General features: G+C 53.2%; 1 protein-coding gene across 1 annotated transcript in view; it reads right to left on the bottom strand.

Annotated features, from left to right (window-relative positions):
• Positions 1-18,452, bottom strand: part of TBCE (tubulin folding cofactor E) — a 622,247-nt gene extending 603,795 nt beyond the window's left edge. The window contains exon 1 of the mRNA XM_078434212.2: positions 18,441-18,452. The gene's annotated coding sequence lies outside the window, so the exon portion shown is untranslated. The remainder of the gene's footprint in view (positions 1-18,440) is intronic.
• Positions 18,453-20,748: the final 2,296 nt, after the last annotated feature.

The raw sequence follows: 20,748 nt of genomic DNA, 5'->3' as shown, positions 1-20,748 counted from the left end.
ATAAGGCACATCGATGTGGCTGTGGTTCCTGGGACAGGAGCTGAATTAGGCTTCGCGCTGGATGGGGCCCGATTTGTCTCCTTCTGGCACGCTGGCCCTGCCCTGGCTCAGGGGCTGGTGTGAGGGACAGGGTGTGGTCCGCCACCTCAGGGGCTGACCAGAGGAACGTACCTGAAGGCCAGGGAAGCAGTGGCCCCACTGGCAGAAGCTACCCGGCACCCCAAAGATGTGGGACACCCGCCAATTCCTGCACCGCGTACTATGTGGGCAGATGCCCCTGAGGACAGCAGCCCCTCCAGGCCTCCCCACTGCCTACCCTTCACCCCACGAGCTCTGCTCCTTGAAACGAGCCCTCCTCCTCTTTCCAGCCAATGATTTCAAAATCCTGCCATTTCCAGGGCTCCACATACAGTGGGTGCTCGAATATTCGACGAATCGACGAGCAAGTATCTCATGTTACACCCTGCAGGGTAGGTATTAGCACCCTCATATCCTGAGGATGAGTCATGAGAACTGCCTCTCACGGCCAGACTCCTGGGGTCAGCTCCCCTCGGCTTGCCCCGCCTGCCCAGGTAGATGCCAGCTTGGAGAGTCGTGGGGCCATGAGGACCCAGGTGCATCATTGCCAGTCCCGCCCCTGAGGTGTCCTTGCCGTGGTCAGGATGCATAGCAGATTGGAGTGGCTGTGAACCGGCCCGGGGGTGGCGGGAATCACAGGGGGTGCTCCCGGAATGTCCCGTGTGGGTAAACACCGGCCCACATGGTCAGGGCTGGGACAGAACGTCACTTTGCTGAGGCGGTGACAGGCTGAAGCCTAAAGGAAACCCGCCAAGAGGGCCTGGGATACGCCCCTCGGTGTTTCCTCAGAACTGCCCCGGGGGTCAGGGGTCAGGGGTCAGAGGCCGGCTCCCAGGAAGCGCCCCGCTCTTCAGAGTGAGGTTCAACTTCCAGATCCAGTCACCGAGCACTGGCTCCCCCTCCTTGTTCCTGGCCAGGCCATCCCCGGCTGTCCCCTGCCCACGGTAAGTCCTTCTGAGACTCATCGGCAGCGGGGTCTCCCGCACCCCTGATCGTGGGGTTGGTAAAACGTGCTTCTTCCTGAAGTGGTTTCCTCATTTGTTTGCAGTTGAAAACCATGACCACGAAAGTGACTTCCACGGGCCGCTGTAATCGGCCCTTGCATAATGGCGCTGGGGACAGTGTTTGGGGGAACAGGAGGGGGTGGCTGTGCTTCTCCATCATTTGTGAGATGCATTTTGGTGAAGTGATACGGTCTCCCCAGGCCCTTCCGGGCTCGGAGAGAAGAAGGTGTCCCCTGGGAGGGAAGCTCCTTTACCAACCTGCCCGTCCTCCCTCACCCTGTGCTGCTGACCCCGCGTCCCTTTCTCTCTGCCAAAGGGGGACTTTGGGCATCTTCAGATTCCTCTGCGTTTGCCTCGCAAGATGCCCCGTATTTGTCCAACTCAAGGTGACGCACGAGTTGGAGTCAGAAGTCAGACCGAGGGCTCAAATCACAGTGGCAGCACTTACGAGCTTTGTAACTTTGCAGCTTTGTTCTTTGACCTGCCTCGGTTTCCCCGTTGCGAAACAGGCTTGCCGTGAGAGGATGGGATGAGTTGATCCACCGAAAGCCGTTGAAACCCTGCCCGGTCCCATTTTGCTATTGCCGCCGTCTCTTGGCTTCTTTCCGTAGGGACTACTTTGACAATCGCTGGCTGACCTTTGAGCTCGTCCAGGTCCTGGTAGCCGGGCTGGCTGATTGTCCTGCGATACCGTGCCCTGTGCCTTTTCCCCCCCTCTGGTGCCAGGCAACATCCCCCAAGTTTGCCCACCTCCGGGGCGAACATAGTATCGAAACTGCTCCCGGTAGAGAGGCGTGTAGCGGACAGAAACCACGCAGTCACGTGTGGTTTGCAGTTGGCTCACGGGAGTGGGTGTCGTGTTGTCGCTTGTGAGTGATTGCAGGCCCAGATCATGCTTTGCTTCCCTTTAGCCATCCCGCCCGCTGCCAGGGTGAGAGGTCAGGGGGCCAAGCGCCCCCAAGTAGGAAGTGACTTGGCTCCCCATGGGAGACCCGGAGCTCACTGGCTTCCCCACCTGCAGCCCCTGAGTGCCAGCCAGCGCTGCTGAATCCGTGCGCACAGCCGGTGGCTCGGGACCCCGCGGCTCTGGGGGCCCTGGGGGGGGGGGGGGCGGTCCTTTTGAAACCAGCCAGAGCTGCATGTGTGTTTGGCTGGTGCCCGAGAACACGGGGGTGCGCCCGTGACTGCAATGACGTTAGCAGCCAAAGCAATGGAAATATGTCGAGAGCAACTTGGTCAACCCAGCTAGCTGGTGCGAAAACCGTAAAATGTGGGGCCAGGTTCTGTGCCAGAAACGTTTCATTCAAGTGAAGTAGCCGGAAAGGAATGTTCCTGGCACACGTCCCCCGGGTCACACTTGCAAATGCCCACCTTCCTAGTGCAGAGTGGGCGCCTCTTCCCTGGGCACCCGGGGACACCTGCTGTAGACGCGGTCTGCCTACCCCTGTGCGCCTGGGGACGGAGTCCCGGAGCCCGGGCCACCTTGGCTCCCCTCCTAGGCTGCACAGAGCTTCCTGCATAGTGCCTCACACAGCCAGTCCCTGTGACCCCTGGACTCGTCACAATTGTACGGGCAGCATGCACGGTCACAAACGGCCCGTCGATGGCCTCTACGGTAGGAAGGCCATCCTGATGGTGATGTGCAAAGCAGGTAGCGCTGACCGCTGTCCAGGCCCCACAGACAACCAGGTCCTGTGCTGGCCCGCCTCGGCACCCCGATGGGGTGGCACCGTTGGTACCGTTCCCCTTCACTCGGCAGCTCAGGTACCCGAGGCTCCGCTAAGTAACCTGTCGGGGCTACAAAGGGAGGAAGCGGCCGGGCCGTGATTCAGCCCCAGGCCTGTCTGATGTCCCAGCTCATCCTTTTCTCCACTGGGACAAGAGGCCTCCTCTTCTCTCACGGTGCACAAAGTTCGGACAAGTGTCAGACAGCACCCTAGGTGAGCCTCGAGAAGGTGACCTAATGGAAGGGTTGGCTCCGCCGTGGGAACAGGCATCTTAACGCCCCAGAAGTCAGACCTCAGGGCTTCCCATGGCTCTGGCACTGGGGTGCTTCTCCACCCCTGCTTGCTCCCCTCCTTGGAAGAAAACCATCTTTTATCCCCCACAGCCACTCTTTTTTGACACCAGTTTTAATTTGAGGCACCCTCTCTCTGGGAGATTGCAAAAATTAAATCGTTTTTAAGCAATCAAACAACGCTTCTGGGGTTTGTAACAAACTTGTGAAATTTGCGGAACTTGGCGGTTGAGGCTCCCTGAGTCTTGCTTCCCGGGGCCCCGAGGAGCTTCGAGCTGGCTCTCTGTTCTCTCTGGTTTACAGCTGATCGTGCCAACTGGGGCCCAGCCATTGCGTCTTGGACCAAGAAGGCAGTGGGTTCTGAAACAATCAAGGGGCTCTGGGAGACGACCTCCGGTCCGGGTTGTTGGCCCCGCCTTCCCTCTGTCACTGTGGGAAAGTCATGCAGGCTGTGGGTGGCTGGGTGGTCCCCTCCACAGAGGACGTCTCTGTTGTTCCCACAGGGTTCCACCACCCAGGGACACACAGATGAGCATTCAACTTCCCCTTGGGACACTTCACTCTCTCCCTTTCAACCAAACGGATTCCGGGGTCTCCTGAAGGTGGCCCACACTTCATTTTACGACACTCTGCTTCCTCTCCCAGGCGGAGGCCGTCTCCACCCATGGAACATAGCAGTGAAGGCACTTCCATGCCTCAGCAGCTCCTGGGCCCCTATTGTCACGGTGTAAGCAGAGTGCACAAGGCTGAGCATGTCTCTGGTTCCTCCACATACTTAGCTAGAAACTCAGATCCATGTGGCCAGGACTTGGACAGGGTCAAGGCCAGCACGATGAACGTAACTTTATAACTCACCTTCCCTTGCCTTTGATGTAACAGAGGGAGCCCTCTTCTGTGCAGGAGGACTTACAGGGAACAGGGAGCCAGGAAGCCTTCTTGTCCTTGGTATTTGGAAGGCAAAGCCCCTCTATTTATCTCCTCGTAGTAATGAACCTGGAGTCTGGGCCAGAAGGCTGGGTGCTGGACCCTTTACCAGCCATGGACTTGCACTTTCTTGTCATTTATATGGTGGGGAGAATACCAGCACCTGCCTCACGGGACTGTCGTGAAGATTAAATGCATGCGAAGTGCTTACAACGATGCCAGGCAGATAGTAAATGTATATTATTTGTATTACGTGATTCCAAACGAGAAATGATCTTGCGCTCAGTGAGAATCCCGGGTAAAGGAGACCATGGCTCCTCACAGAATAATGTGAATGTCCTTCCCCAGGACCTGGGAATGTGTTAGGTTACATGGCAAAGGGGAATGAAGGTCACGGGAGGAATTAAGGCTGCGGACTTTATTATTCTTTTATTATTATTTTTAGGTTTACTTTGGAGAGAGAGACGGAAAGACAGAGACTGAGACTGTGAGCAGGGGGAGGAGCAGAGAGACAGGGAGACACAGAATTCGAAGCAGGCTCCAGGCTTCGAGCTGTCGGCACAGAGCCCGACGTGGGGCTCGAACCCACGAGCCGCAAGATCGTGACCTGAGCCAAAGTGGGGCCCTTAACCGACGGAGCCACCCAGCGCCCCCAGCTGACTTTAAGCTAGGGAGATGATCCAGGATTCTCCAAGTGGACCCAATGTAATCACAAGGGTCCTTACAGGTGGAAGAGGGGGCAGAAGACGAAGGTCAGAGGAGACACGGTCATAGAAGAAAGATACAGAGGGAGGCACCCTGGTGGAGTGGAGTAAGGAGGCCACCAGGCAAGGAGTGCAGGTGGCCTCTCGGAGCTGGGGGGCAAGGACAGAGAGTGTTCCTAGAGCTTTCGGGAGGAGCCCAGGCCTGTCGTCCTCCAGCGTTAGCCCAATGAGACCCGAGGCCGACTTCTATCCAGAACCATGGAGGCATGTTGTTTAAGCAGCCAGATCTGTGGTGATTTGTTTCAGTCGTGGTAGGGAGAGGATCACCCAGGGCTATCCCTGTGTGTCCCGCGTGCTGCCTCGGTGACTGATCCCTGTGCTTGGACACCCCCCCACCACAGCTTAGTAAGACTCCAGGACTGGGGGCGCCTGGGTGGCTCGGTCGGTTGAGCAACTGACATCGGCTCAGGTCATGATCTCACGGCTCGTGAGTTCGAGCCCCGCGTCGGGCTCTGTGCTGGCAGCTCAGAGCCCGGAGCCTGCTTCGGATTCTGTATCTCCCTCTCTCTCTGCCCCTCCCCTACTTGCACTCTGTCTCTCTCAAAAATAAATGAAATATTAAAAAAAAATTAAAATTAAAAAAAAAAAGACTCCAGGACTTTTTTCCATCGCGAAGGCTTTAGATTCTCTTAAGATGGGGAGGCAGCTGGCATTCGTAGCCTGTAATATTTGGGAGGCTCCTGTGGCTTATAAGGGCGACCAACTGACCAACCAGTTCAGGGTTCTTCCCTACATGAAAGGGACTATAGATGTTCCAGCCTGGGCTTCAGCCCCTCACACGAGTCCTTCTCTTTTAGGAAACCGTCAATTCCAGTAAAAACATCAGCACAGAGTGGATTCTCCCATGAATCCACTGTCCTCCGCGTCACCCACTGGTGATGTTCTGGAAAGACTTCCCTCCATCTATAGGGGACGCTGATGCCTCCCTTCGCGGGCTCGCCGTCCCTCCCCGGGCCTCCTTCCTTTCCCAAACAAGGTTAGGATTTATAACTTCTTTCAGGGCAACATCTGGCTCATTTCCATCAAGTTCTTGTTTTCTTTTTCTTTTTTTAATCCTTCGTCTAAGGTCATTTGATTTCAGTTCAGTTGTATCTCGCGCCCGCTCCCCCCACCCCCCACCCCCCACCCCTTCTTGTTCGTTTGGCCTTTGGAGATAGTGAAGCCGAGGCGTGAGGACTCACTACCCACAGCTGACGACTCGGGTTTAGAAGTGAAAGTGCCGGCTGGGACCCTACTTCTTTCTTTCTTTTTTGGCCGCAGAGCCACAAGGCTGGGTCCCCAGCGAGCCGCCTGAGGACATCTTGTGGCACCATATCTGATCCCCCCCTCCCTTACCAACCGCCGGGCTCTGTTGTCATTGCTGATTTTTTTTTTTTTTTTTGTAAGTTTTTGTTGGTTTTAGAAATTCGCTAGCTCTGTACTTTCTAGACTGGGCTTGCCAGCATGAAAGCAAAACCAGGGCAAGGAGAACAAAGCGGGAGAGGCTGGCAGAAAGCTAGGCCACACTTCGCGAGGCCACGGCAAGCTCCCTGGGCGGGAGGGGCGCCGGCCAAGCCTGAAGACGCCTCCGAAAACTTCTCATGGCCCGAGGGTTTAAAATACCCACACTTCCTGCGCTTCGGAGAGGGTATGCGCAGAATGTGAGTGAGTCACCAGTGGTGGTTTTCAAATGTGTCTGTCATGAGGAGGTGTCATCAAAAGCTCATCCTGTTCCAGATCTTATTTTTTCCACTCTCGGCTCTGCAGCCTATAAAGGCCGAATGCTGCAAACCAGCGTTTGTGTTGAGCGCGGAAAGTGAAGGGCGAATTAATTGCACTGCAGCAAGTAAAAACCCGACTCTTAAGGAAGAAAGAAAGAAAGAAAGAAAAAAAAAAAAAGACGTGTAAACAGTGTGGAGATTGAGTTTCAAAGCCCTTGTTTTCGAAAAGTTTAATTATATTTCAACTCAAGCCAAACTGTCAAAACATGGGGGGGGAAGGGGGTGATCTGCCTGCTTTGAAAGCGCATTAGCCTTCTTATGTAAAAGCCTATAATTGATATCCAAGCCGAAACTAGAGACGTGCAGAGAGAGGGGATGGCCTCTCACCACCGCCCAAACAGCACTTCCCTATCGACCACGTGCAGCTCTTCAGAGCTCGGTCGGCAAAGTGGGAAACTGGAGAGGAGAACAAAGGAAACGCAAAATGCTCCGTGAACGGAGAGGGTTTAAAATATCAGGCCTGGTTTATGCAACGCGTGGGCCCAGTGCATTGTTGATGATCATTTACATAAGAGGAAACCCGGGAGAGCTGCTCACTGTCCGAACCGCAATGTTCTAGGAAGCAGCAGGCGTCCCCTTCTTGCTCCTGAGAAGCGGGGATGTGCCTGCCCTGTCCCCCTGGGGCTCGGGCCCAGCCTGGGGCCTCTCGGAGAAGGCCACCGGTCCCAGCCAGGGGCCGGTTTTCAGGCTCCTCCTCTTCTTCCAGACTCCACTCGGTCACTTCCCCCAGAAAGGGACCCCTGGGTGGTGGAGGCTTTGCCCTCCTCATCTGAGCTCCTATTCCCGTCTCGCCTTTGGTGATCTTCTAGAACTTTCTGGTTGCCACGGCCGAGATTCTTGACCCTGTTCGTTTGACGTCTGAGAGTTCTCTATGTTCAGAAACCATTCTTGAGCGGAATCAGGTTTGAGCTGAGGGAAAATTCGCGATGTCAGCCACATGACACATATTTGGCATGGGGCTAGAGTAGGCATCAAAGCAGACCATGACCGGGACAGCAATAGCAAAAGGGCTGGGAATTACTGGGCTAAAGTGCGAGTTCTTAGAGGTGGCCACTGTCCTTCCTCCTTTTACGGTCAAGCCTCTGGCCTCTGAGCAGACCAGCTTCACCCAGCAGGCCCTGCCTGGGACCGTCTCTGTCATTTCATTCTCCCTTTGGATGCTGATAGTTTAAAACAAGCCTAGGGGCACCTGGGCGGCTCAGTCAGTTGAGCGTCCGGCTTCGGCTCACGTCACGATCTCACGGTTGGCTGGTTCGAGGCCCGAGTCGGGCTCTGTGCTGACCGCTCGGAGCCTGGAGCCTGTTTCAGATTCTGTGTCTCCCTCTCTCTCGGCCCCTCCCCTGCTTGTGCTCTGTCTCTGTCTCTGTCTCTCTCTCTCAAAAATAACTAAACATTAAAAAATTTTTAAAAAACAACAGCACAAGCCTAGGTACGTATGACGTGGATGCTTCTGTGATTAGAGCCCTGTCTTCTTCCATCCTGGTGACACACGGCCACTTTCTTCCTCCTGGTTTTGCTAATCTCCCCCAACTGTGAAGCATCCCCACGTAACCCACTGTTGGGTAGAGTGGACTTTTTGGTTTATGGTCTGGGACTCTCCGATGACCTCAGAAGAGAGTTGCCAGATAAAATACAGGACGCCCAGTTCAATGTGAATTTCAGATCAACAGTGAATCATTTTTAGTGCAAATATGCCCTAAATACCAGGTTAAGAAAAGTATGTCCCATGAAATATTTAGGCCATGCTTACACTCAAAAATTATGTGTTGTTTGTCCGAAGTTCACCTTTAACTGGGCACCCCGTATTTTTGTTTGCCGAATCTGGCAGCTGGTCCAGAGCTCCGTGTGTTCTAAACGAACGTGGGCTCCGTCAGCTATGTGAGGGAGCAGATTCTAATCCGGATCAGAGCCTGACGGCAGAGTAGGGGGAGGGCTGCGTTTTCCACGTGAGCCCCTAGTGAATAAAACCAACCGGGCCAGATTTTCCATTGTTACTTCCTCCTTGGCCTTGTTCTATGTCTAGGGGTACACTGTCTACATCTCTGTCATAGCACAAGTCAAGCTGCCGTCCCTAAGAGCTGCTTCTGGCTGAGACCATGTTTGATAATCTGTGGGCCTGGCAGGTGCTCGATATGGGTAAGCAGAGCTGGTGGCTTGGGAAGGAGAAGGTCGTACCAGGCTCCCTAGGCCATGCCTGGATGGCAGGGTCGTGTTTCTGACCACCCCCAAATGACTGGGAAGCCAGCAGAAGCCATCATGCAGCTCGCAGAATGACAGCGTTCTCCTTTCTTATTCCAGACGGTTTGGAGTCTTTAAAACATTGCTCTTGGGAGGCAGGAGGGGTGTGGGAAACTCGGAAACCAGTCGCCTGAGGAAAACAGGGAAGGAGGGCCTCTAATTAAAAGCAGCTCCCAGCGCTATCTCAGCACTGGGGACCCAGCTGAGAAGGGATGGCCGCTCCCCTCACCGGCCGTTGCTGGGGGCAGGTGGCCTGGACAGACCCCGAGAAGGAGCACTTGGGGCTCCTCAAAGAAGAGAGTCTCCACACGACATCCTCACCCCTAGACTTCTAGTTCCTTCCTCCCCCCACCCCTACCCAAAGCCGATGCTGGGCTCCGGGCTGAGTGCTCAGACAGAGCACCCACAGCTTAGAGCTGCTCAGAGCCATCCTGTTTCTTTCATCTCAGAGAGAAAAGTCCTCTTTCAAGTTCTCCAAGAAATGCTCTCAGCAGAAGCCATTTACCGGCTGTTGTTGGACTATGTATTTCCAAGATATTTACACGATGGCATACGTATTCGGACACAGCCTTGCTGTGTGACAGGTTGGCAGCATCGTATTTATTTCACAGATCCCAGAGGGGGCCCAGAGATGGTGATCGATTGGTCCCTGGTCACACAGCAAGTCGTCCTTTCATATCATATATGAGTGGTAGGTAGCATTGCAATGTTAGAGAGAGGAAAACGGAAAAGATATCACTCCTGGTAAAATGGGCCAGAAGGCAGGGACCTCTTGAGCCAACAGGAATACAGCGGGGAGAGGGGCAGGGTGGCAGCATGCCAGGGGGGAATAACACCAAGAGGAGAGAGTGACTTTGCTGGGTAGGGGGCCGCTGGGGTGTGTGGTCAGTCATAGCACTATGGTCACAGGCCAGAGCGAGGGTGTCTGGTGCTGAAGTTGAGCCTCTGGGTCATGGCTCTAAGACATCAGGCCAGCGGTTGTGGTCAGAGGGCCGGCTGACCTACGGCCACGTGGTATGGACAGAGGGGAGGTCGGGAGGCCTGAGCCTGGCGTTGCCTCTGACATTCGCAAAACTGGACAGGTCACCTCACCTCTCGGGACCCTCAGCTGGGTGTCTTAATCTGAAACCGATGAGGGGGACTGGATTTGACCACTTCTACGATCTCTTCCTGAGAGCTCTAAGAGTTCCAAAATTTGCTATGAAGCCCCAGGCCCCCTGCCTTGACTCAACAGTGGAACTGATCGTGCAATCGCTCTGCTGATATTTACCGAACAGCTACTACGTGCTGAGCTCAGGCCATTGACAGAGGCTGTAGGAAACGAGCTCCAGAAAGTGTTCTTTGGGTCCGAATTCTCGCTGCCCCCTGCACACTTGTTCGCCATCTCTTCTGCTCCCCGGGGGAGTGCAGAGGGATTTCTAGGTAGTTGCAGACACGAAGCCTCGGCAAGTTCTGACTTTGATCTTAGCAAAGTTGCATTCAGTAGTTCTGGTGTGCTTAGCTCCTCCTGAGGGCGTGGGAACCAGCTTTCAAACAGATGAGTGTAAGCAGCACCCTGGTGAAGAGATTTTTCCAAAGCCTGTGGCCAGCGACTTGGGGCAACCCCGGAAGGACAGGCTCCCCCACCAGACCATCAGGGGGCTGCTGAGGGCTAAAGAGTGCACGTAGTGCCCAGAAGAGCCCCTTACAAAGGGGATTGCCCGGGAAAGCTGGTGGCGATCAGGAAAGTGCAGGTGAAATACGCTTTCCAGTGACGGTATCTGATGCAAGAGAGCCAGAGGAGGACGTAGCCCTTTAGGGAAAAGGCACAGATTAGACCCGGGGGCAGGGGACAGGAGCAGGGGAGGCAGGGAGGCCAGTGATGATGGTGAGGCTGGGGACTCTTGCTTCCTTATTTGGTGCATTAAAATACTAGATCATGACTCAATTCCTCATGGTTCGAAGAAGAGATAGATGCTTAGGGGACTTGGCCTCCCATTAGCCTGGAGAGTCCCAGCCCTACTCTTGTGCCGGTGTCACTGGGCGTACCACCCCCCTTCCATTCTCAAGAGCACACTTGTTTGAAAAATGCTTATACGGTCACCCTTGGCGAGCTGAACCAGATGATCATTTGGAAAGCTCAAGTGACTCAAATGGGGCAGATGTGGCTCTGGAAGAATGACACCCAAATTTCACTTCATGACCAAGCACTGGCCCCTTTCAATGCAACTATCTCTTTCCAAGATCATCCAAGTGTTTCTCAGTAAGGACTATTTGTCCTCAGGGCCTTACCCCTTCCCAATGCCAGGTTTACACTAAAGTTCTGGCCCTCAGGACAAAGATTTTTTTCGCACCCCAAACAACCAGGTAGTACTTTGGAGGCTGTGTTTGATTCTACCGCTCTAGACGCCGACCCGTCACCCCTCCTTAAGCATTCATTCTCTCCATTCCGTATCTTGAAAACTTAACGCTGTAAATGTGAAGAGCGCCTTTTATTAAGAGAGTTCTGTACAGAGCTGTCCCAGGATAATCACACTCAAGAGGTCAGGGGGGCCCTTGGGAGGTGGTCCGACCTGGTGGAGAAGACATGGTCCCCAGAGTTCCAGCCCCTGCTCCACCTGCTCATGGATGGGTTTCTCATGAGTCAAATGGGTATAAAGTTAGTGAGAGGACGAAACAAAGAAAAGAATTACTAAGGGTAAAACTTAAGATATGACAATAGGTTAGTTAGTGGTGAAGCTGTCTGTGGTCCTGAGGCCTTCCTAAAGCACTTAGTCACCTAAGGGTGCCCTCCACACTCTGCTGACAGGGCTGGCTGGCTCTGACCCCACAAGTTAAGGACTACAAGGCACAGACCCCTGGAATCCCAAAGCACTGACTGAATCTGCCCCTGTGTCTCAGCAGTGGATTTTGGTACTTTCTCCTTTCCTTGTGTCCACAGACCTGAACCGGCCTGGAGACAAATATGTGCCAATGCACGTCCCGATGGGAAGGGCTTTTGTCGCTCTGGGTTGTAAGTTCAGTGACCTGCACTCTTCCATGCCCTAGGGATACAGCAGCCATCCAAGCCCTCCCTGCCCTCATGGAGCTTATGCTCTAGAAGGAGGGATAGACAACCAGCAGGTAAACAATCAGATCCGGTAGGGCCAGGTAGAACTGAGTGTGTGAGCAGAAGTGAAGCAGAATCAGCAAATGGGGATGAGCTTCTGTCTTAGGGTCGTTGGATGAGCCCTCTAGATGGGGTGGCATCTGGAATTTGCTGGCATTTAATGTGATGAATTGTGAGAAGCACCTTGCAGGGTAATGGCCCCAAGGCAGGACCCAATGGCTGTTTGAGGAAGAGTCAAGGCCAGTGGGGCCAGATGTGCAAAAGGATTAGGATGAGAGGCCATGGGATGGGTTGTCTCATCATGGTAATGACTTAGGGTTTTTGTGGTCTCTAATTATGACCAGAAGCCATTGGAAGTTTTGATTGGAGGAGTGAAGTCCTATGATTGACATTTTGAATGACTGCCTTTAGCCGCCGTATGAGAACTAGGTGGTAGGGATGCCTGGGTGGCTCAGCCAGTTAAGTGTCCAACTCTTGATTTCAGCTCAGGTCATGATCTCCAGGTTCACAAGAACAAGCCCTATGTCGGGCTCCGTGCTAACAGTGCGGAGCCTGCTTGGGATTCTCTCTTTCTGCCCCTCCCTCACTGGTGCATGCTCTCTCTCTCTCTCAAAATAAATAAATAAACTTAAAAAAAACTAGGTGATAGAAGGACAAAAATGGAGACATTTTAGAAGATTCTTGCAACGGTCAGAGTAAAAGGTAATGGTGCGTGGGGTGCAGTGATGGCAGTGGGGGTGGCGAGAAGGGATTTGGTTTTGGCTGTATTTCAAGGGTAGAGCTTATAGGATTTGCTGATGGGTTAGATGTGGAGAGTGAGAGAAAGAGGGAACCACTGGTGATGTCAAGGGTTTTAGCTTTGACTGTGTGGTGAGTCCATCTGTGGAAGTAGGGAAGATCGGGGAAAATCAAGACTTTGGTTTGGGGTATCTTGACTTTGAGATGCTAACTAGACACCCAAGTGGAGATGTTGAGTAGCAGTTGTATATATTTTTGAGTATCGGTTGTGTGATATTAAAAATATTCGACAGTTCCTCAAAAAGTTAAACATAGAATTACCATATGATCCAACCATTCTGCTTCTGGGCATATACCCTCAAAAAATTGAAAACAGGGACTCAAACAGATGTTTGTACAGCCATATTCATAGCAGCACGACTCACAAACGCCACGGGGTGGAAAAAACCCAAGTGCCCATCGACATGAATGGATCAACAAAATGTGGTAAATATATGTAATGGGATATTATTCAGTCTTAAGAAGGAAGGAGATTCCAATACGGGCTACAACATGGCAGAATCTTGAGGACATTATGCTAAGTGAAATAAGCCAATCTCAAGAGGACAAATATTGTGTGAGTCCACTTATATGAGGGACCTAGAAGAGGCAAATACACAGAGACAGAAAGTACAATGGTGGCCACCAGGGCCTGGGGAAGGGAGGAATGGGGAGTTAGTGTTTCACGGATAGAGTCTCAGTTTGGGAAGGTGGAAAAGTTCCAGAGAAACATGGTGGTGGGGGCGTGCCCACGAGTGTGAATATACATAATGGCACCCAATGTACAGTTAACCATGGCTAAAATGGTAAATTTTATGTTCTGTACATTTTACACAATAAAAAAGAATTCTCTGTGGACAGGAGTCCCAGCCAGTCAGAATGGGTGTAGGTGAGGCCCATCTGTAGCGGTGTCCCGCCAACACGAGCCCTGGTTCAGGCGTATATTGTTGAATGAGGAAGCCTAGGCCCCTGTGCCATCGTGGTATTAAAACCAGGGCCCTGGTCAGGTCCCACCTGGGAACGGGGGTCGGGGGTGGGGTGGGCAAAAGGTAAGGGAGACCCTCCAACCTCTCCATGACCAACGCTCAAGAACAGGAAGCTCTAAAGCTCTGGATGCCAAATTGGACTTGCCACTGTCCTCCAAAGGAACGCACCCACGACGAAGTGCATCGATTTCCACACCGTGTGCTGCTCCTTCAGCTAAATGCACGAACATTCTTCCTTCCCCCTGCGTCCATCCATGCTCTCTTTGAGCCATCCTTCCGCCTTGTGCTCTGCACATTTAATTGCCAACACACGTAGCTGCTGCTCACACTTAGTTTCTCTCCACTGGGTTTCCTCCATGCTGTTCCCAAGTCTTCTGTCCTCCAGAGGCTTTTTACTTCTTGCCCAAAAGAAGTCACAGCCTCCTCTCGCCTCCTAGACTAAGAAGGCTGGCAGAAATGGCACTCAGAGGAAGTGAGGGCAGGGCAGGATCGAGCTTCCCAAGAGTCAGCCCTCCAGGAGGACCGGGAGGGGGTATGGAACGCAGTTCTAGAGATCAAGACAGATCTTTTGGGATTTGGTTCTTTCCACACAGGTAAAGCTGGGGTGAGGACAGATTCGCGCGGCGAGAAGGGCTAATGTCACATCTAATGGCGAACAAGGTCAGGGCTGGAAGAGGAGTCAGCATCACCTCAGGGCTGGCCAGTCAGTGTGTGTCTCTGTTGAATGTCCCACTGTTCTTGTCCCAAAGAATTCTAAAATGCAGCACATAGCAGCTGATGCTTCCAAGCCGGCCTCCCTGCCTCCTGTCCACCCATCCCAGACCCAGGTTCTGAGAGGGACAGTCCCTGGCTTGGGTGTGCAAGTCTGCGAAACCTCTTGCTGAACAGTTGACGTGAAGATGTCTTACCCCCACATTTGCCACCTCTGTGATTTGCACTTGGCCTGCCTTTGAGATCTGCTTCCTCTGCCTCATTTCTTGCCCACAGCTGTTCTGCCAAACGAGCTTTTCCCTGCTCGACACACAGTCCTGAGCTTTCCAAGTCTTTGCCCGAGCTCCACCTTGCAGCGGGAATACTTGATTTCCCTCATCTCCTGTATCAACCGTTACCAAGTCCTATTTGCAGAGATGGGTTTACCATAAGGTTAACAAAGTTGAAGCGTCAGGATCCCTAACGTGCATCAGCCCCTACCATGGACCTGGAGGCGCCATGGCAGTCAGTGCAAATGGGCGTGTGTTTTATACAATTTGCAAAAGCAAGGTGGGTAGGTTAAGATGTTTGTATTTTTCCACCCTACCTTTGCCTCCATGTGTTTCACCAGTTTGTTATGGTGTTGAAGTGGTTTTGAGCATTTTGGGGATCTGGCTAAGGGGAAATTGAGTTGGGGAGACATACAATTTGGATTTAGTAGGATATTTATGCCGTTTGCAGTCTCCTCAGCATACATTAAGGTATTACTCACTGTTCTGGTGTAGAAGTGGCTCCCACGGATACCCCTCCATCCCCCGTGCTGGCTCGTGTGGCACTGCCTGGGTGTGTATCACAGAATACATAGATCCTGAGACACCAGCAACCAGAACCAGATCAACAGGAACGCAGAAGCAGAATTTGCAACGTGTGGGGCCAGCATCTGGACTGTGGAGAGTTCCTTCAGCTGACAGGTGTATACAATCATGCAGAGAAAATTCTGTTTTCACTGACACCTAGTCAAAAGGAAAGTTCTCTCCTGTCAGGAATACACCTAGCATTGCAGCAAATACCAATTAGAAATGCACAGAGTTGGGGCGCCTGGGTGGCTCAGTCGGTTAAGCGGCTGACTCCGGCTCAGGTCATAACATATACACATATATTTTCCATGGGTCTAGATTAGGAGATCTGTATGATGTCTGTATTACAGATTTTATCCCACGAAGTCAAAGGAAACCCGATGGCTTGGTGGTGACAGGAGTCGATGAACGTGGGATTCTCTGTTCAATCCATTGACAAGCAAGGCTTCCCATGTCCTTATCCCCGTACGGTTTCCAGGGACAGTCTGATCTGTCCCTGGTATCAGGAAGGGGCTGACGAGTGAGGGTGACACGGACTCGTTCTCACCGACCGCCCCAGGCAACAGCCCTTTGCCTGCTCTGGGGAGGTCAGGTGAGCAGGGAGAGTGGAATAACAGAACGGACTAGGGCTCTAGTCGCATGGGGTCAGAGGACCTGGGACACGCCGAAGGGAGCAAGCAGCACCCCAGTGCACATTGACCCGAAGGCGGATCCGTTGACGCGTCAGGAGCGTCTTGTCCACCTGGCAGGCCAACTGTGAGTCAGGAAGCCACAGGAAATGGGAAGGGGCGCACAGGCAGGGACACAATCAAGCCTGAGTTCCAGAATCCCCAGCCTCTTCAAGCAGGTAGAAGCCTAGAATGATTTGAGCTTTTGAAAACCGTAAATCTGCCTGAGTGTTGGCTTGGCTGAAAGGTTGGAAAATTCGGTTAAAATTCAAATAAGAAGCATGGCACTGGAGTCATGAGTATAGTTTTTATTTAAATTACGCTCCCAGGTCTCTGTGAAGTCAATCCAAAACATAATTAATGCTGGTTTTTAATTTTATTTGCTTTTGCTCCAGAGGATAAGTTTTGGCTGTAAGGGGACACAGACCCTCCCCGACATGCACCTGAGAGCACACACATGTACAATAAATACACACACATTTGCCAACAGAAGTAAGGGGGGAAGATGAGAAATGTCCCCAAGTTGGCAGTAACTGTCAGGTGAGGTAGTGGGCGACTGAGGTCCACGTGTCAGAAGCCGCTGAGCCCCAGGGAGGAAGAGGGAGTTTGCTTGCGGGGGTGGTTGTGCTTTTTATAAACTTCTTAAGGGCAGCGGCCTGTCTACACTGCTCTGTCTAGCCCTGGGCAAAGAGCTGGGCCGTGACTGCGCTTCTGTTTATACTAACGCCTCCAGGCCTCCACTGGACTCAGGGTGGAACCTCAGGAAGGGGGGACCCAGAGACCTCATGACCCTGGAATACCGTCTCCGGTCATAGCGTCCTGGACCGTCCCTCCCTGGGTCTGGGATCCCTAATCTGAGCCTCGACAACCTTCTTCTCTTAGCTCTGGCTTTGTCCTAGGTGAACTTCTATACCTCACCCTCGGTAAATCAGAACCAAAGGTGGGTCACCCAGCGCCCCCATCCCACAGCCTGCCTCCTAAGCCATCCGCCATCCAGGCAAAAGCGGAAGGGGCCCAGGGGACACTCTAGAACCCGGACTCGTGGTTAGACGTGAGAGGGTTTTCTCACCTCCCCCCCACCCCCCCGGATCCATTTTCAGGGCTCAAGAGAAGACAGTAGGCAGTTGACATAGGGGGTCCTTCTCAGAGGTTGCCGTACATTTGGCCCTTGCGCATTTTTCCCTAAGCTTTTAAAAATGAAAATCGTAACTTTCAGCTCTGATGGGCTAGGGAGCGGCCATCCCGCCTCTCCATGCTGGGAAGTCGGCTTCTCTGGGCCGCGTAAGCCCCGGGCGCTTCCCTGGGGCTGACTGTGTTCCCAGGGAGAGCAAGGGTGCCCCGGGTCGCCTTCTGACTGGGGCCAGAGGCTTTCAGGCTTTTCCTGGCTACAGAGCTCTTCCTACCATGAAACCCCATGAGGAACCCCAATACCGAAAGCGGATGAAAGATGGGGGAGGGTTCTCAGAGGTGGAGGGGGACCCCACACCCTCCATGGGCTCCCCAAGTAGCCCCGTGGAACCCCAGGGCTCCGTGGAATATGGTTTGCAAAACAACACTTAGAGCCTGCTGTTGGGAGCTCCCCCACGCCAGGGGAATAGGCCTGCAAACTCTGTCTATCCCCAGCAAGAATCAACCTACAATTCCAGAAATTCCTAGAATTCTGAAAAACCAAACAAAACCCGCACCCCACATTCAGAGCCCTTCTCCCCGGGCTACCTTCCCGCCAGCCAGAATCCCCCCAACTTGGGCACCCAAAAGACCCCGCTGAGCTCCTTCTGCTCCTAGTGGTTGATGTGACAAGTCCCCTTCTCCGGGGTCCACTTGTCTTCCAGAAGACAAGATGGACCGTGTGGCCCGTCTTTGGGACGCAGAACTGCCTGCCGCCCCCCGAGGAGGCTGCGAGGTGCCAGGGGGAGAGGGGCCGAGGGCCCGCTCGCCTCCCGGGGATGCGGCTGGGATGAGGGAGAAGCCGTACCGTGCAGCCTGGATGAAAGTTTTCCAGAAATGGAGACTCTGGTACCTTTGAGGCAGCTCCTTGCCTTGCCGATGTGCTTCATCGTCTTTCCCAGCAGCGCCTGAGGAACACGGGGCCTCGGAGGTTACCTTCCGATGCAGAATCTGAAATTATTTCAGAATAGTTGAAAATTCTTAACCTGTCTGCAGCATGGGCTGCTCCGTCAGCAGCTAGACCTAGAGTTTAATGGCCAGGTAGCAAGATTCAAAACTGACACGAGGAAGGGGCATGGTTAATCCCCCCCTGACCATGACTCACAACATGGCAAAAGTGATTGGAGGGTCCAGGGGGTCGAAAATTGCCATCGTGGTCCGCTGCCCAGAGAAGGAAAGGAAAATAGTGAAGCGGAGAGAGAAGGTAAGAGCAAGAGAAGTGCACTCACATTTTCTGATCACCTGCTCTGTGCCAGGCGCATTACACTTATTTTTTTTGTACTATATCTATTTTTTATTTTTATTTAAAAAAAATTTTTTTAAATGTTGTTTATCTGTTTTTGAGATAGTGGGAGAGCACGAGCAGAGGAGGGGCAGAGAGAGAGGGGGACACAGAATCCGAAGCAGGCTTCAGGCTCCGACCTGTCAGCAAAGAGCCCGACGCAGGACCCGGACCCATGAACCGCGAGATCATGACCTGAGCCGAAGTCGGACGCTTAACCGACTGAGCCACCCAGGCGCCCCTGGACTATATTTAATTCATACAACCACTCGGCAGTGTAGGAATCATTCTGCTCATTTTACGAACTGAATGAAGAAACAAATGCAGCCTGGTACGGTTTGTCAAGGTCACACAGCTGAGCTGGCTGCGTCCTTCGGTAGTGGCGAAGGGGAGGGGCGTGAAGAGGCCGACAGGAACAGCGGAAGGGAGAGAAGGTGGCCTGAAGCTTCCACTGGAAACATTTCAGAGGGGCAGTTGTGCTCGAGTCTGAGGGCAGTCCTCAAATCCACAGCCCTTCTAGAAAGGAAGGTTGCGTGGGGACGCCTGCTCGCGGCCGGGCTACGTGTGAGCGGCCGAGTGTGAGGGGTTTTGAGGTTTTTGAGCCTTCACTGATGTCCTCCAGGCTTTTCTGCTACTGGCGTCTGCGACTGAATGCAAGAAAGATTTGGAACCTTCCAGAAAATGAGGTTGTGTGCAATGGAGAGGGTACCGGCAGAAGCTCTCCAATCAGACAGACTCAGTGAGGTCCTGGCTCTGCTGCTGACTGTGTGTGACTTTGGGCAAGTTACTGAACTCCTAGCTTCAGTTTCCTCAACCATGACGTGGGGATAATAACAGTATCTCCCTCAGGGCTGTTTTAAGGACAAAATGAGGTAATGTATGTAAAACACTTAGCACCAAATCTGGCATATATTAGATGCTCAGTGTCCATTGGCTTTTATTATTTTTAGTATGTCCCAGTTAAACAGCCATGATCTAAGATGCATCACATCGATAGAAGTTTCTAGAAAAGCAGCTCCGGTTTGTGGTTTTTTTTTTTTTTTTTTTGTCAGATGTGTGCCCTGTCCTTGGCCAGTCTCCATGTAAAATTTATGGGGGTGGTGGTAGGGGAAGAACTCGTTTGGGGGAACCAGGAGGGCGGGATCCAAGAGGAAACAGTTACTTAAGTGGCACCATGTGAAAATACCGGGGGCGCGGTTAGATTTTAGACGACTGCTCTCAGAACTCTGCTTTTCCTACAAGAGAGGGTTTCACCTCCGGGCCCAAGATGGTGCCTCAGATTCCATCGAGATACATTTGTTCGGAGTCTCAAAGTCTTTGGGGGCTTCCAAAGGGTCTGGGAGGAGTAATCCCTTAAGCTATTGTCCCTTGCATCAGATAGCTGACATATTGGGGGGGGGGTGCCAGTCCTACAGAACATTTCACCGGTCCTGGGGCGGAGGGAGGGGGTGCGGGCAGGAAGAGGTTGAGAGAGTGTGGTGAGCAGGACAAGCTGATTCATAGGAGCAACTGCCCTTTTGGCAGCTTTCCCTGGAGTTGGTCAGTGATGGGTCTCCAGCGCCTCTGAGGCCCTCAGTCCGTGCACAGCAGCCTCCTCGGTGGCTCCTCGCTCTGGTTCAGATGCAGAGAAATCAGTCCCTACTGGCTTTCAGGTAGAGGGAGAAAGTGTGCATGGTCGGAAGGATGGGAAATGGAGGGCCCGCCTTGTTTGCACCTAACCCCCCGCCCCCCGCATGTAAACAGCGAACCCAGGCTTCTAAATGGGAGCTCTTGGTTTCAGTGATGGAAGCCCCTGCCCCTTGCACATGTGTGTGCTCGCACACCCTGTTCTCTCTCTCTCTCTCTCTTACCCACACACACACACACACACACACACACACAAAACTGCATAGAGCATCGACCAGGGACAGGTGTAGAGAACCGATGCCCAGACTCCCCTGCGGGTCCCCACCCAGCTGTCCCTCATGAAGCCCCATCTACCCGGATCACATGCTTGAGAAGGAAGCTGATGGGTCAGCCATAGTTCAGGCAGCAAGTGTCACGGGAAGCACTGGGAAAGGAGGGCGTCCAGCAGAAACTGAGGCATGGATGGCGAGGTGAGGCTCCAGGGAGCCCCCCTCCTGGGCGTGGTGGCCCTTCTCCATCCCTGGAGTTTAGTCCCCTGGGTGGGTAGCGGGGTCTGGGCTGCTCTCACAACATGGCAAAGTGGGTTCCAAGGCGGACCTGAGGGCTTTTTGTCTCTCCTCCGCTCAGATAGAAGCTGCTACTGCACCTCTTTCTTGCCTTCTTCTCCCGGCACCTTCGCTCGTGTCATTTTCCTTGGTCTTGGCGGGAAGATTAGGAGGGGACTTGCCGGGGACATCCAAGCTCACCCTCCTCCTAACCAAGCTCTGCCCCATTCTGTAGCTCACTCACGTGTTGCAGTGGCGTTTTCTTACGTAAGTGCCC

Source organism: Panthera onca, chromosome D2 (assembly GCF_046562875.1).
Source record: "Panthera onca isolate mPanOnc1 chromosome D2, mPanOnc1 haplotype 2, whole genome shotgun sequence".
NCBI classification, from domain to species: Eukaryota; Metazoa; Chordata; class Mammalia; order Carnivora; family Felidae; genus Panthera; species Panthera onca.
Note: the sequence above shows the minus strand (reverse complement) of the source record. Positions and strands in the feature narration are given on the sequence as shown.